This window comes from Gracilinanus agilis, chromosome 4 (genome assembly GCF_016433145.1).
Source record: "Gracilinanus agilis isolate LMUSP501 chromosome 4, AgileGrace, whole genome shotgun sequence".
Classification (NCBI taxonomy): Eukaryota; Metazoa; Chordata; class Mammalia; order Didelphimorphia; family Didelphidae; genus Gracilinanus; species Gracilinanus agilis.
This window is the reverse complement of record NC_058133.1, coordinates 291461414-291475778: the sequence shown is the minus strand read 5'-3', so window position 1 is coordinate 291475778 and position 14365 is coordinate 291461414. Positions and strand designations below refer to the sequence as shown.

General features: G+C 34.9%; 1 protein-coding gene across 2 annotated transcripts in view; it reads right to left on the bottom strand.

Moving 5' to 3' along the window:
- The window catches only part of TINAG (tubulointerstitial nephritis antigen), a 175110-nt gene that overhangs the window by 79114 nt on the left and 81631 nt on the right, over nucleotides 1–14365 (bottom strand). The window lies entirely within an intron of this gene.

Genomic DNA, 14365 nt, shown 5'->3' with positions numbered 1-14365 from the left:
CCCTTTGATCCAGCCATACCACTGCTGGATTTCTACTCCAAAGAGATTATAGGGAAAAAGACTTGTACAAAATATTTATAGCCACTCTCTTTGTGGTGGCAAAAAATTAAAAAATGAGGGTATGTCCTTCAAATGGGAAATGGCTGAACAAATTGTGGTATCTCTCAGTGATGGAGTACTATTTTGCTCAAAGGAATAATGAACTGGAAGAATTCCATGTGAACTGGAAAGACCTCCAGGAATTGATGCAGAGTGAAAAAAGCAGAACCAGGAGATCATTATACACAGAGACTGATACACTGTGGTACAATCAAATATAACGGATTTCTTTACTAGCAGCAATATAATGATCAGGACAATTCTGAGGGACTTATGAGAAAGACCACTATCCACATTCAGAGGAAGAACTATGGGAGTAGAAACATAGAAGAAAAACAACCACTTGAACACATGGATTGATGGGGATATGATTTGGGATGTAGACTCTAAATGACCCAGTACAACTATCAATAATATGGAAATAGGGTCTTGATATAAAAAATCCAGTGGAAATGTGCTTTGGCTTCAGGGGGGGGGGGGGTTTGGGGGAGGAGAATGAACATGAATCATGTAACCATGGAAAAAATTTTCTAAAAAATTAAAAATATATATATTTAATTTGGTTCTGCAAATTCATACGATCCAAGAAGATCAAATATAAAGCTTAGAGGAACCTTAGAGATAATTTAGTTGTAGTCCTAACTCCACCTAACATTTTCTAGATGAGGAAATAGAGGTGAGTTTACTTGTTGAAGTTCACATAGATTTAAGTGGCAGAGAGAGGATTTAGCCCCAGGTCTTCTGATTTAGATCCAGTGCTTTCACTCATTTTTCCTAGCTTTTTTTTCCTCTTGAGCCAAGCCAAGCCAAGCCAAGCCAAATAAATAAATAAATGAAATTTAAATATAAATATATATATATATATATATACACGTCAAAAATTGAGATCCTTTTTAGAAAATCAAAGATATCTATCACATTTTCCCTAAGACCTTTGGTCTCCAAACTCTAACATCCCATATTGCATCAATAAGTTGTCATTTGGCACAGACACAAGGCTTCTAAACATCTTAGAGGTTGCCATTTGCTGAACAATCTCACATCTATCAATTTACTTCCTAAAATGAGATGTAGAGCTCAGCACAATACTCCAAATGAAATCAGACTAAGGTAGAGGCATTCTATCACCATTCAAAGTCCTTTTTAAATGAGACTAAATATTACTTTAGTTTGGTTCATTCATTCAATCATTTCATTCAACAAGTGTTTATTAAGGTTTTTGGCATATATTCCACTTCCAGACTGATAAATCTTTCAAGTATTTTGTCAGATGAACTGTCTAACTATGCCATCCCTTTTTTTATTCATAAAGTTTATTTGACATCGATGTGTAAGTTTTTCATTCATAATGATCAAGTATCTTTTAGTCATTAATTTATTTACCTTTAACATTCTTTTTTTAATTGAGTTCCAAATTTTCTCTTTGACTCCTACTCCTCCCCCATTCACTGATATTGAAAGGAATATGATACCAATTATACATGTGAAATCAAGAAAAACATACTTCCATAGTATCCATGCTGCCAAAAAAAGCAAGAAAATTAGAGAGTGGACAAAGTATGCTTCAATCTGTGAACAGAATTCATCAAATCTCTTTCTGGAGGTAATTAATATTTTTCATCATGAGTTCTTTGTAATTGTCTTAATCATTGTATTGATAAAAATACCTGTCTTTCACAGTTGATCATCATTACAATATCAATTGCTGTTGTTGTGCACAGTGTCCTGGTTCATAGAGGGCGGAGTCAAGATTGGGGCTTAGCAGTAAAAGCCTAAATTTTTCTCACAATTCTTCCAAAGCAATCTTTAAAAAGTACTTCAAAACTATAGGAATCAAAAATCAACAGCAAGATCTTCTGCTAGACACAGCTTGAAAGTTAGGCAGAGAGATCTGATTTTCACGGATAAGGGAGAACCAGAAGACAAACTACAGAGGAGTGGTGGCTGACTACACCTCTATCTACTGTGCCAGATTCTGTAACTGGGCATGGATTAACTTTGGAATGCTGGGATGTGGGCTACATCAACAAAAGAACACCTTAGATCTGCCCCCTTGAAGTTCTAGGCCCTGGCACTAGCCTGAAGTAAGGCTATGAAGTCCATAGTGCTCAGCCCCTTCAAGCCTGCACTGCTGGAATGAAGACCTATCCTTAGGGCAAAATAGTTCACAGTATTGATTACTGTAAGCCAGCAGGAGAGGAGAGAGAATCAGCAAGCAGATTTCAGAATTCCCTGTCCATAGGCAAAAAAAAAAAAAAAGACTGGGAAAATGAGCAAACAGAAAAGAAACACTTAATCCTCAAAAATGTCTATGGGGACAAAGACCAAAGCACAGAACCAATTTCTCCTCTCTTAACTCCACAGTCCCAGAGCAGTTGTCTAGTCTATATTTTTCAGACCTCCAAAGTCCATCTTTTGTTAGCAGTATGGCTTGAGTTCCTGTCCTTAGGGACTGGGGCCTATTATTTCTGGAGGTCCAAACCTTCAGTGGGACAGCTAAGGTCTCCTGAATCAAGATCTCAGCAGACACAGTTGATTGCAGGGTCCTCTACCTGAAGATTCAGATTCCAATGGTATCCTCAGGGATGTAGTCTTCTCTGACCTCTCAGCAAAGAAGATGAGGTTGCTAATCATGCCCTCTGGGGCTGCTTTGTGGATTTCTCCTGTTTGTTCTGCTCCTTCCCCCAGGGCTTACAAGGGTGGGAATGAGGCCAGGGAAGTCAGAAATCTTTCTCCATTGTCCATAGCTGTTCAGCTTGACTCTGGACACCTGACTGGTTTTGCTGCTTTTAATGTTTATTTAATAGAATTATTTTTTATTGTAAAGGGTTTTGTAGAGGGCAAGAAAACAGCATGCTCTATTCTACCATCTTTCCAAAATGAATCTCTATATCCATTCTCTTTCAAAGATCATTAACAATAGTTGGTTCATTAATGACATTTGGCAGCTATCTCATTATCCTGGGATAAAGATCATTTGAGCCTGGGTACTTGAACTCATGTGTATATGTGTAGATATACATAGATTCACACACAACAAAGAACACTTTTGCATTTATTTTCTGCCACTTAGTGCTCTCATTAGTGCTCCAAATTTTGAAAATATTTTTGTAAATCTTGGTGAGTTCCCTGTGCATATATATATTCATCTTTTTAAACAACTCTCAAGTTTCCTCAATATTAAAATTGTTCTTTTTAGTGACATTAGAATTTCATTATTGTTAAGTAATTTTGATCCTTCCTTAGAGGACTTCCTTTGTAGCATTTTGGTCCATGGGATCCTACCTGTCATTCCTCTAAACAAGTTGAATTCCCCTCTCCAAATTTCAGGATATATGTTTGACTATTCCCAGATTTCCTTTTCTACTTCATTACAAATTCTGAAATGGATCAGGTATTCTCTCCCCTCCTCACCAAATTCACATAATTTCTTCCTCAGAAGTAATGATTTTCTAAAATTTTCTAAAAATAATACTTGGAAAATAAGTTCCAACAATAATTGCTCCCAACTTTTGAATAATGGATCATTAGTGTGTAGAAGGACTTATATTTCATACCTCCATTTGTACACTCTCTACTAATACTGGCTCATTTCCTTATTCAGTCTCATTCCTCCTTTATTCTAATGCAGGAAATTTGTTTTTATATATTATTCCTAATTTGTTTTTATATATTTTTCCTAATAACTACAGCTATTATCACCCACAAAAAACAATCATAATAATAATAGCAATATTAGTTATAATAATAATAAAAAATTAAAGAAATCTCTTTTCCCAGAAGTTTTTTGCTGATCTCTACCAAAATCTCTAACTCCCTAGGATTAAAAAACATAGGTTATTGATGACACCCTCTTATCTTTTTGCTCTAAACTATATTGGTTGTTAACCACATTATATCACAATGTGGATGATTCTCAAAAATATGTATTTAGCTCTAGTATTTCTCCTGGCCTACTGTCATGCATAACCAAATATCTTTTGGTTTTTAACTGCATCATTGTAAATGTCTCATGTTTAAAATGTCCAAAAGAGAATCCCCTTCCCTAAAGCAACTCTTTTCTGAATATCTCTACCACCATCAAAGATATAACCATCCTCTCTGTAACCCAGAACCACAACTTCAGTGTCACCCTCAGTTTCTCACTGAAACCCCATATATTCAATCCATAGTCAAGTTTTGCACCTTAACAATATTAGATAAATAAGTAGATAGATAGATAGATAGAAAGGTAGAAAAGTAGATAGGTACATAAGTAGCTAGATAGATAAATAGGTAAATATCTCTTTCTCTCTACTCACAGATTCCATCATAGTTCAGGACCTGTTCATCTGTCATATGGATTCTTTTTTAAAAAATCCTTACTTTCCATCTTAGAATCAACATTGTATATTGGTTCCAAGGCAGAAGCGTGGTAAGGGCTGGGCAAATGGGGTTAAGTGACTTATCTGGGGCCACATACTAGGAAGTATTAGAAGTGTTGAGGTTACATTTGAATCCAGGACCTTCCATATGTAGGCCTGGCACTCTATCCATTGAGTCACTTAGCTGCCCCAATGTTGTTTTTCTTTACTCCCTCCAACATGATGCTCTCTGGTCACAGTATTTCCAGTGAAGATGATTTTTCTAAAGTATATGTCTGAGCATATTACACAGACACACAGACACAGACACACAGACATACAGACACACACACACACACACACACACACACACACACACACACACTGCTCAATGAATTCCAATGACTCCCTATAACTTCCAATATTCACATTGTAGAAAGGAATTATTAGGAAGGAGGAATGATAGAGACAGGAAGTGATGTAGGAAAAGGTTACAAAAGGAGTCAGTTGCTGACAGTTGGATCTATCAGTTGCTGACAGGGCTGGCATTTGCAGGGAAGTTGACTGCTGGACATGAGTTGGAGGTTGGGAGTTGGTTGCTGGTGTTTTGGTTTGGTGATTAGTTGGTGGTTATATATCTCAATCCATCCTGATAACAACCCTGGAAGATAGGGGTTATTATTATCTCCAATTTGGAGATGAGGAAACAGAAGCAAGCAGAGGTTAAATGACTTGCTCATGATCACATGGTTAGTAAGTATCTGAGAATGGATTTGAACTTGACTTATCCTGATTTCAGGTCCAGAGTTCTATCCCCACTTTCTCTCACTTGTATATACTCCCACCGTTCAATTCTCTCAAAATTCCAACTAAAGTATTCATTGAAGAACTGTCTTCAATTATCTTTGCAAGATGAGATAAATTCATTTGTCTTCATTTCCTTTAGTAGCCTCTCAAGAATGAAAGTTTTCAGTTTCCTCATAAATACCTCCTAGAATGTCAAACTGTCACTTCAACATTACATACCCCTCAAAAACACAATAACAGTATCTAGAATTTCTGAGGGAGAGGCTATTGAAATTTGTTATATAAAGCCAAATCAAGAAATTATAAATTGTTATGGTTTTGACAGAAAATAAGGATACTACTATACTTTTATCTTTACTATATAATAATGCTATGAAATTGTATGAATGCTTTTTCACAAAATGAAATTTGATTTAGATTCATGTCTTCTTGATTCATGATTCAGCTCTATGGCTGGCTTTTTATTTTCTTCCCAAATTCTACATGAATCGTACTTCCTGTCTAAGTGATCCACTGTACACTCAAAAGATATTATTTATTTCTCTTTCTGTTTCTATCTTCATTCAAGTTTTCTACACCTTGATTTTGCCCTTTTGGTTTCTGAATTTCCTCATAAAAAGTTTATCACCTTAATGTGCTCTTATATTCCAAATACATTTTCTCCTTTTTACCTCTTTCCTTTAGAATACAGTATGCTCTATCTAGAAATGGTCTATTTATGAGTCTCATCTCATCATGTTTCAGTGATAGCTCTAAGGTTAAATTTCCCTCCTTGAAAAAAGAACTTTTAAATTTAGCATCCTTCAAATACCTGTTCCTTTTCTCCTTGTAGGCAAACCCTTCTAATGCTTTCAAATCCATATTTAATTTAAATTGGCTAAGATATAGCCATTTTATGGACTTTCTTACATTTATATTTCAATGAATCCATTATCTCATGGATGAGAGTACTCTAATAAGAAACTAGGTGGTATAATAGATAGAAGACTGGACTTCCAGTCAAGAAAATTTGACTTTGAAATCTGACTCGTCACTTATTAGCAATTCATAATACCAATTTGAATCTCACTTTTCTCATCTAGAAGATCAGGATAATAATGATACTTACCTCATAGAGTTCTTGTGAAGATTAAATAAGATAGCACTTTGTAAATCTTAAAAGTACTTTGTAAATGCAAGCTAAAATTACTTGCCCTATAAAAATAGTCATCAAGAACTACACAGTGTAGATTTCTCTCTCTCTCTCTCTCTCTCTCTCTCTCTCTCTCTCTCTCTCTCTCTCTCTCTCTTTCTTTTCCCTTTTTTTTTTTTTTAGTTTAGATGCCAAGCCAGCAGGAAGGCAATTCATTACTGTTTTCCTTCACTCTCTCTGCATGATAAACTCAAATTTTTTGCTTTCTATAACATCTTTTTCATCCCTTTTCAAATCTAAGTCATTGCTTGTAGGCTGTGTATGTCCACCAGATATCTTTATCTTTACCTGTAGGTCTCATAATAGAATTTTTCCTCTTCATTTTGGTCCATGATTCATTGCCACATAGCATAATCACTCAAGGTCATATCTTTGATGGGAACTTATTTCATATTAACAAATGTAAAAGAAATATGATGAAACACTTCTATATGCTTTCCAGAGTCAAATGTTCTCTTTAAAAATTTTTTTATTGTAATCAACAATAGACAGAGGTATCTTTCAGTCAGTTCCTTTATGGCTCACACAATTGTATGATTGACTATAAGGATGCGTTCTCCTATTGACAACCATTTCATGTTTTCATCAGAGACAACCTTGAAGTATGCAAAGATAAATCCTATAAAGATCTTCATAGTCTAGATATTAACTTAGAGATCCACATAATTAAGAGGAAAAGTGCTTCTCACCAAGAAGCTGATTATAAAATTCACAAAATGAAATTTCTGGTTTCTCTGACCTAACAAACAGATAAAAATACTAAGTGACACATAGTTCTGTGTAGCTCATTTCACTTCTGTAGTGATAGTAGTATTACAAGGGAAAAGGGTTGAGAGGTCAAGATAGAGGAGTAAAGAAAGGGATTTTTCTGAGGTCTCCACAATTTCCCTCCAAACAACTGTAAAATAATGCCTTGAAATAAATTCTGGAGCAATAGAACCAATGAAAGAATGGTGTGAAATAATTTTCTAACTTAAAATGTAAACAGAAAAGATCTATCTTATTTGGGAGAGAGTGGAGCACAGTCAATTGGAGGGAGGACCCCTAGCAAGGCAGCAGTAGGCAATACCCTGGAAGGCCAGCACAGGCATTAGAGCTGCCACTGATTAGGATTAAATAGCTATAATTCTAGAGTTTTCAGCCTTCAAATGGCAAATTGTTCAGAAGGAGAGAATAAGGATTAGGGGGGAGGCTTTGGTGGCATTGAGTGCAAGACTCTGTTGCATTGCTCATATGTGGTTCTGGTTCACAGTCCCAGGGTGAAGAAGAACACCAGTACACTAGATAGCCCAACCACAGGGAAATGTGAACCTGGGCCACAGTTCCATAGTGGAAAAGAGTGTTAATAGTCCCTCAAAGACCAAATCACAGGCCAGGAGAATTGAAGCCATACTTCTTGGATCACACGATTGTGGAAGAAACTAAAACTATATCTCTAGATATAGAACTAGTTTTAAAAACATCATCATCAACAACAACAACAAACTGAAGCTTGGAATGTTATGACTGTTATGAATATTAAATGTTAATAAATAGGCTGGAGAAATGAGGAAATAAAAAACCTGACTATAAAAAGTTACTATGGTCACAGGAACAATCAAAACATAAATTCAGAAGAAGACAATAAAATCAAAATAGCTACAAGAAAAGCTTCAAAGAAAACATGAAATGGTATTAGACCTAAAAAAGATCCAAAAGAAATTTTAAAAATCAGATGACAAGTAAAAGAAAAATTGAGAATAAAAATGAAAAGGATGCAAGAGAATGGGAAAAAAGATGCAAGAAAGTAAGATAAAAGTAATGTAAGTGAATAAGAGAAAAAAGAATCAATGGTTTGGTAAAGGAAGAAAAAAATGAAAAAATGTATAGGAACTCACTGAGGAAAATAACTTCTTAAAAAGTAAAATGGGTCTAATGGAAAAGGAAACAAACAGAAATGGAGCTAATAACTCCATGAACCATCGAGAAAAAATGAAACAAAACCAAAAGAATGAAAAAAAATAGGAAAAAGTGTGAAATATTTCATTATATAAACAATTGACCTGGAAAACAGATCTAAGATAAATAATAATCTAAGAATTATTGTACTACTTGAAAGTCATGATGAAAAGATAGCCTAAGCATAATTTTTCATCTAGAGCTAAACAATAGAAAAAAATTAAAGAATCTACCAATCATTTCTTGGAACAGATCTCAAAATGAAAACTCCAAAATGAAAAATGTTATAATCAAAGTATAGAGCTCTTAGATAAAGGAGAAAATACTGCAGTAGTAAGAAAGAAACAATTCAAATACAATGCAACCACAGTCAGGATCACATGATATTTAGTAGCTTTTATATGAAAGCATCAGAGGACTTGAAATATGATATCCCTGAAGGATATAGAATTACAACCAATTCCCTGTCCAGCAAGACTGAGTATAATCCTTCAGGAGAAAATGTATATTTGATGAAGTATAGACTTTCAAGTATTCCTAATGAAAAGACCAGAACTTAAGAGAAAATGTTATTTTCAAATGCAAAACTCGGCAGAAGCATAAAAGTATTAATAGAAAAGAGGAATCATAAGGGATTCTATAATGTTAAACTGTTTAGTTCCCTATATGAGAAGATGATACTTGTATCTCCCAAGGACTACATCATTATTAGGGAAGTTAGAAGGAGTATACAGTAGTAGACAGAGTAGATAAAGAGGGAAAGGGTGAGGACTGAGTATAATGGAATGATATATATTTTTTTTAATTTAAGGGCTGCATTAGAGACAGGAAGAAAGGAAAAATAGAATAGAATAAACATGAAAGAGGTATAAAGAACTTTTAATGAGGAGAAAATAAGGTAGCAAACACTTGAAACTTATTCTTATCAGACTTGACTGAAGGAAAGAATAACATATATACTCAATTGGGTGTAGAAATCTACCTTGCTCTATAGGGAAGTAGAAAGGAAAAGATGATAGAAGAGAAGCTGATAAAAGGGTTTGGGTGAGGTTGTGGTGAAAGGAAAGAAAGATAGTGGGGGGAGAGAGAGAGGGAGAGAAATAAAGGGAGAAATGGAGAGAGAGAGAGAGAGAGAGAGAGAGAGAGAGAGAGAGAGAGAGAGAAAGAGAGAGAGAGAGAAATGAGAGAAAATAGGATGGAGGAAAGTACAGAGTTAAAATTGTGTTTATGAATGGGATGATATCACATATAACATGGAAACAGTGTAGTTGATTAAAAAACAGAATACTACAAAAAGCTGTTTACAAGAAACACCATTGAAACAAAGAGATGCGCATAGCATAAAGGAAGGGTACTGGACCTGATCTTATTATCCTTCAGCTGAACTTAAAAAAAAAAGCAGTGGTTATAATTAACATCTCACATCAGAGCAATAGCCATCAAAACAATCTGGTACTGGCTAAGAAAGAATGCAGAACAAATGGATATACTAAGCAATCAGCACACACAATGGTAAATTATCACAGTACACTAAAGTTTCACAAACCCAAAGATCTAAGCTTTTAGAATAATAACTCACTATTTGACAGAAACTGATGGGAAAAATCAGGAAAACAGTATTGCAGAAATTAAGTAAAGGTTAACATCTCATGCCATACTCTAAGATTAAAGTCAAAATGAATATATGATTTAGAAATAGAGGATGATACCTTAAACAAATTAGGGATACACAAAATAGTTTATCTGTCATACCTATGGATAAAGGAAGAATGTAGTTAAAAAAAGACAAAGAATGTTATTAGATGGAAAATTGATAACTTTGGCTAATTAAAAAGTTTCTGTATAAACAGAAAAAAATGTAATCAACAGCAAAAGGCAGAAAACAAACTAGGAAAAAATCTTTTTGGCAAATCTTTCCAACAAAGGCTTCATTTCTCAAATATATAGAAAACTGAGTCAAATCTCTAAGAATACTAATGGTTGCAAGGAATTAAATTAAGAGTTTGACTAAATGTGTGAGAATTATAAATAATATGGTGAGTGCCAAATATATTAGATTAGATCAAGATGTGAATTTAACCAAACAAAATTAAAGCTTAAAACAAATAATCACCAAATACAATCTATATGACAGGATACAGGCACTGAATTCAAGAGTCCTTTTTTTTCAAATCCAATAGCTGTGTTACAGAGACTTCTTCAATATTGGAAGGGGAACAAACTGAAACAGTTAGCAATGGAGTTTTAAAGGCTTAACATTTCACCTCCAGACTCTTTAATGTTCCTTCCCCTCTTGAGTATTATCATCCATCTAGATTCCTTTCATCACAATTTTGAGGTTCCCCATAGTGTGGACAAACCCCATATTGGATGTGTTGCAGAGACTGGGCAGGCCAAAATGGCAAGGGGGTGTAGGGAGATGAATCTCTCCCCCTGAATCTCAAGATAATTCAAGTTAATAGCAAGGCATTTAATCAGTACATCCAGGAACAGTGCTATATAGAGCCACTGTGAAATATTCTCTGGGATTATGAGCCATTTTAGATATACAAAAATACCCAGTATTTTCTGAATTTTGGTTATGCTCCTCAGTATCATGCTTGGTTGGCTATTTTTAAAATTTAGGACTGCTCTTTCATTGCAGCAAGATCAACAGCTGAAGAATTAGCAACTAATAGCTGGCTGAGGAATAGTTTAGAGATAGTAGAAGGTGAAGGAGATTATCAGAAGAATTTGAGGGTACTTGTCAAACCTCGGGGTTGCCAAAAATGTAAGGAATTAAATTAAGGATTAGATGTGAGAATTATAAATAATATGGCAGTTGCTAATTTAAAATATTACAGCTCAAGTCAAAATGACTTTCAAATAGTTTTTATTTACAAAATAGGTGGAGAGTAAAGTTGAGAAATACATAAAAAGGGTAGAGAAGATATTTAGTCTATCACACTAAATATTGCTCTGGTGAGCCACCCAGCCTGGCACAACTTGTTAACCCTTGACAGGGATTAATCTTTCTCTAGAAGTCAGGAAAGGAAAGCTAACTATTCACTCACCCAAGTTCCCTCCAAGAGGCAGTTCAAGATGACGACTCGAGCTAAAGAAAAGACCTGTCAAGAATGACTCTTGAAGCCAACTTATAGCCCCCCAAATGTAGGGCTTTTACAGTGACTTCTTGTCTCTTTTCCTCTTCACAGGGGCTAATCACAGCTTTCAAATTGCCTAACACTGCCCAGGCAGTCAGTGTCTTGTGGAATCCACTTCTCATCCTCTGGAGGTGTAAACTCTTATCAAAAGGATTTACTATTTTCTGACTGATTGAATTGTTACCCTCTTTAGCAAATGACTTGCAAACACTTTTATTTAGTGTCTGGGGAGGTACAAAGTATGGATGCTAAAAGAAAGTCTGATTTACACTTAACAGCCTGCTGAAGTACTAAGTAGGGCTACTTAAGTTAGTGTTAAACAAATGTTAACTCAAAATAGACAAAGAGAATAAAGAATTCCCTTTCACATGGTCAAAGGAAATGAACATGAGAATCTCAGCTGAAGAAATTAAAACTGTGTTAGTTTTCACGCCATGAGATGGGCGTGAAAGGTACCTTAGAGCATGACAAAAAAGGAAAAGGATGAATGCTGGAAGAGATGTAGAATAATTAGGACACTAATATACTATTGGTGGTGCTATGAACTGATATCACTATTCTGGAGAACAATCTGGAACTGTGCCCAAAGGGGCAGAGAGCTATGTATATCTTTGACCAAAAATACACTATATTTGTATCCCAAGGATCAAAGATAGTGGGAAAGGAGCTATATAGACAAAAACTTGTATAGTAGCTCTTTTTATGGTGGCAAAGAACTGGAAATTGAAGGGATTTCCATCATTTGGGGAATGGTTGAACAAGTTGTGGTATATGCTTGTAATGGAATACTATCATGCAATAAGAAATGATGAACAAGATGAATCCTGCCCAATCTGCAAATACTTATATGAAGTGATATAAAGTGAAGTGAGCAGAAAGAGAATATTGCATAAAGTAAATTTTATAATGTATGGCAATCAACTGTGAATGACTTTACTATTATCAGCAAGGCATGATCTAGGACGGGTCCAAGAGATTCATGACAAAAAAAAAAAAAAAAAAAAAAGGAACAGAAAGAGTCCAAATACAAATAGAAATATATCATTCATTATTTCCATCATAAATTTTTCTCTAGTGTAAGTAGTAGTGGCTTCTTTCACCTTCTTTGGGAGGGGAAAAAAGCGAAAGAGATAAAATTTGGATAGAAAACTATCGGGAAATGAATATTAAGAAATATTTACATGTAATCTGGAAAAAATAAAATTTTATTATTAAAAATTAAAGAAAAGGGGCAGCTGGGTAGCTCAGTGGAGTGAGAGTCAGGCCTAGAGACAGGAGGTCCTATGTTCAAACCCGGCCTCAGCCACTTCCCAGATGTGTGACCCTGGGCAAGTCACTTGACCCCCATTACCCACCCTTACCAATCTTCCACCTATGAGACAATACACCAAAGTACAAGGGTTTAAAAAAAATTAAAGAAAAGAGTTTAGACAAAGAGAAAACAAAAATAGGTCTAATTAAAAGAGATAAATAAGAAAATTTCATATGACTAAAGTGTGCCATAGACAATGAAGTAATATCAATACTAAACCTATATGTACCAAATGATATAACATCCAAATGATTAAAGCAAATGTTAAATAAGTTATAGGAGGAAGTAGAAAGTAAACTATGCTAATAAGAAATCTTAATTTTGCTTCTCATAACTTAACTAAATAAAAATAAATAAGATAAAAAGAGATAAATAGAATTTTAGAAAAGTTAGATATGATAGACCTCTGAAGAAAACTGAATGAATAGAGAAGGGAATCCATCTTTTTCTCAGTTGTATATGGTACCCTCACAAAAATTGAACACATAATAAATGATAAAAACCTCATAGCCAAGTACAGGACATCATAAATGTGAAATACATCATTTTTCTGAACATAATGCCATACAGAAAAGGGCTCAGAGAGCACAAAGAATCATAATTTTTAGACTTTCTACAAACATTAATTTAACACATGAGACTTTAAAGTGGTGATTGTTGTCCAGTAATGAAGAGGATCTTACACTGAAGGAACTGAATCACATTGATATTAACTTAAATATTGATAAGAAGTCTTCAAAAGAAAAGAGATATAATAAATAATTTTGGTAAGAAAGAAGAAAACAAATGCAAATTAGATTTCAATATGTTTTGCCTGGGTAGATATCTCTTTTCTTCTCCCCCCATTCTTTATTCTTATAAAAATACTCCAAGATTATTTCCTAGCAAACTGCTCAACTAGTTTTAAAATAATAGTAATTGATATTTATGTAGCACTTTAAAATTTTGGGTTACTCTCTTAAACTTCAGTCCTTCCTTGATTCTGTCTTTAGCTTATTTTGGAGGGTTTCTGCCAGTTTGGGTTCTTCCAAGGTGGTATGATGGCCTGTGGGCTGGGAGCTCTGAGGGCCTCCTCCCACTGCTGATTCAATTAACCCTTGAGATGCTGATAGCTTAAAGACTTGCCTCAAACTTTGGCATAAGCTTTAGATCTCACTCTGAACTTGGTCAAGTCAGGAGCTGATCAAACTCTAGCCCCAGTCTTAGGCACAAGTTTTTGGTCTCATTGTGTACTTGAATCAATCAGGCACACAGTTGATTGCCCTTTCCTGGAGCTCTGCCCTGAGCACCTAGCAAAAAGATCCAGAACCCCACCCCTCCCGGTCAACCAATTTCCCCAAGCTGGGGTAGGTTGAAACATATTGAAACATACCAATCTTTACTCTATTTCCTCCTTAAAAATTTCCCTACTTTATGTGATATGTGTCTTCTTTTACAACATAATAAATGTGGAAATATGCATTAGGCATGAGGGAGGAAGGAAGAGATCATGAATCACCATTTACTTTTTAGAAAAAAAAAGATAGGATTG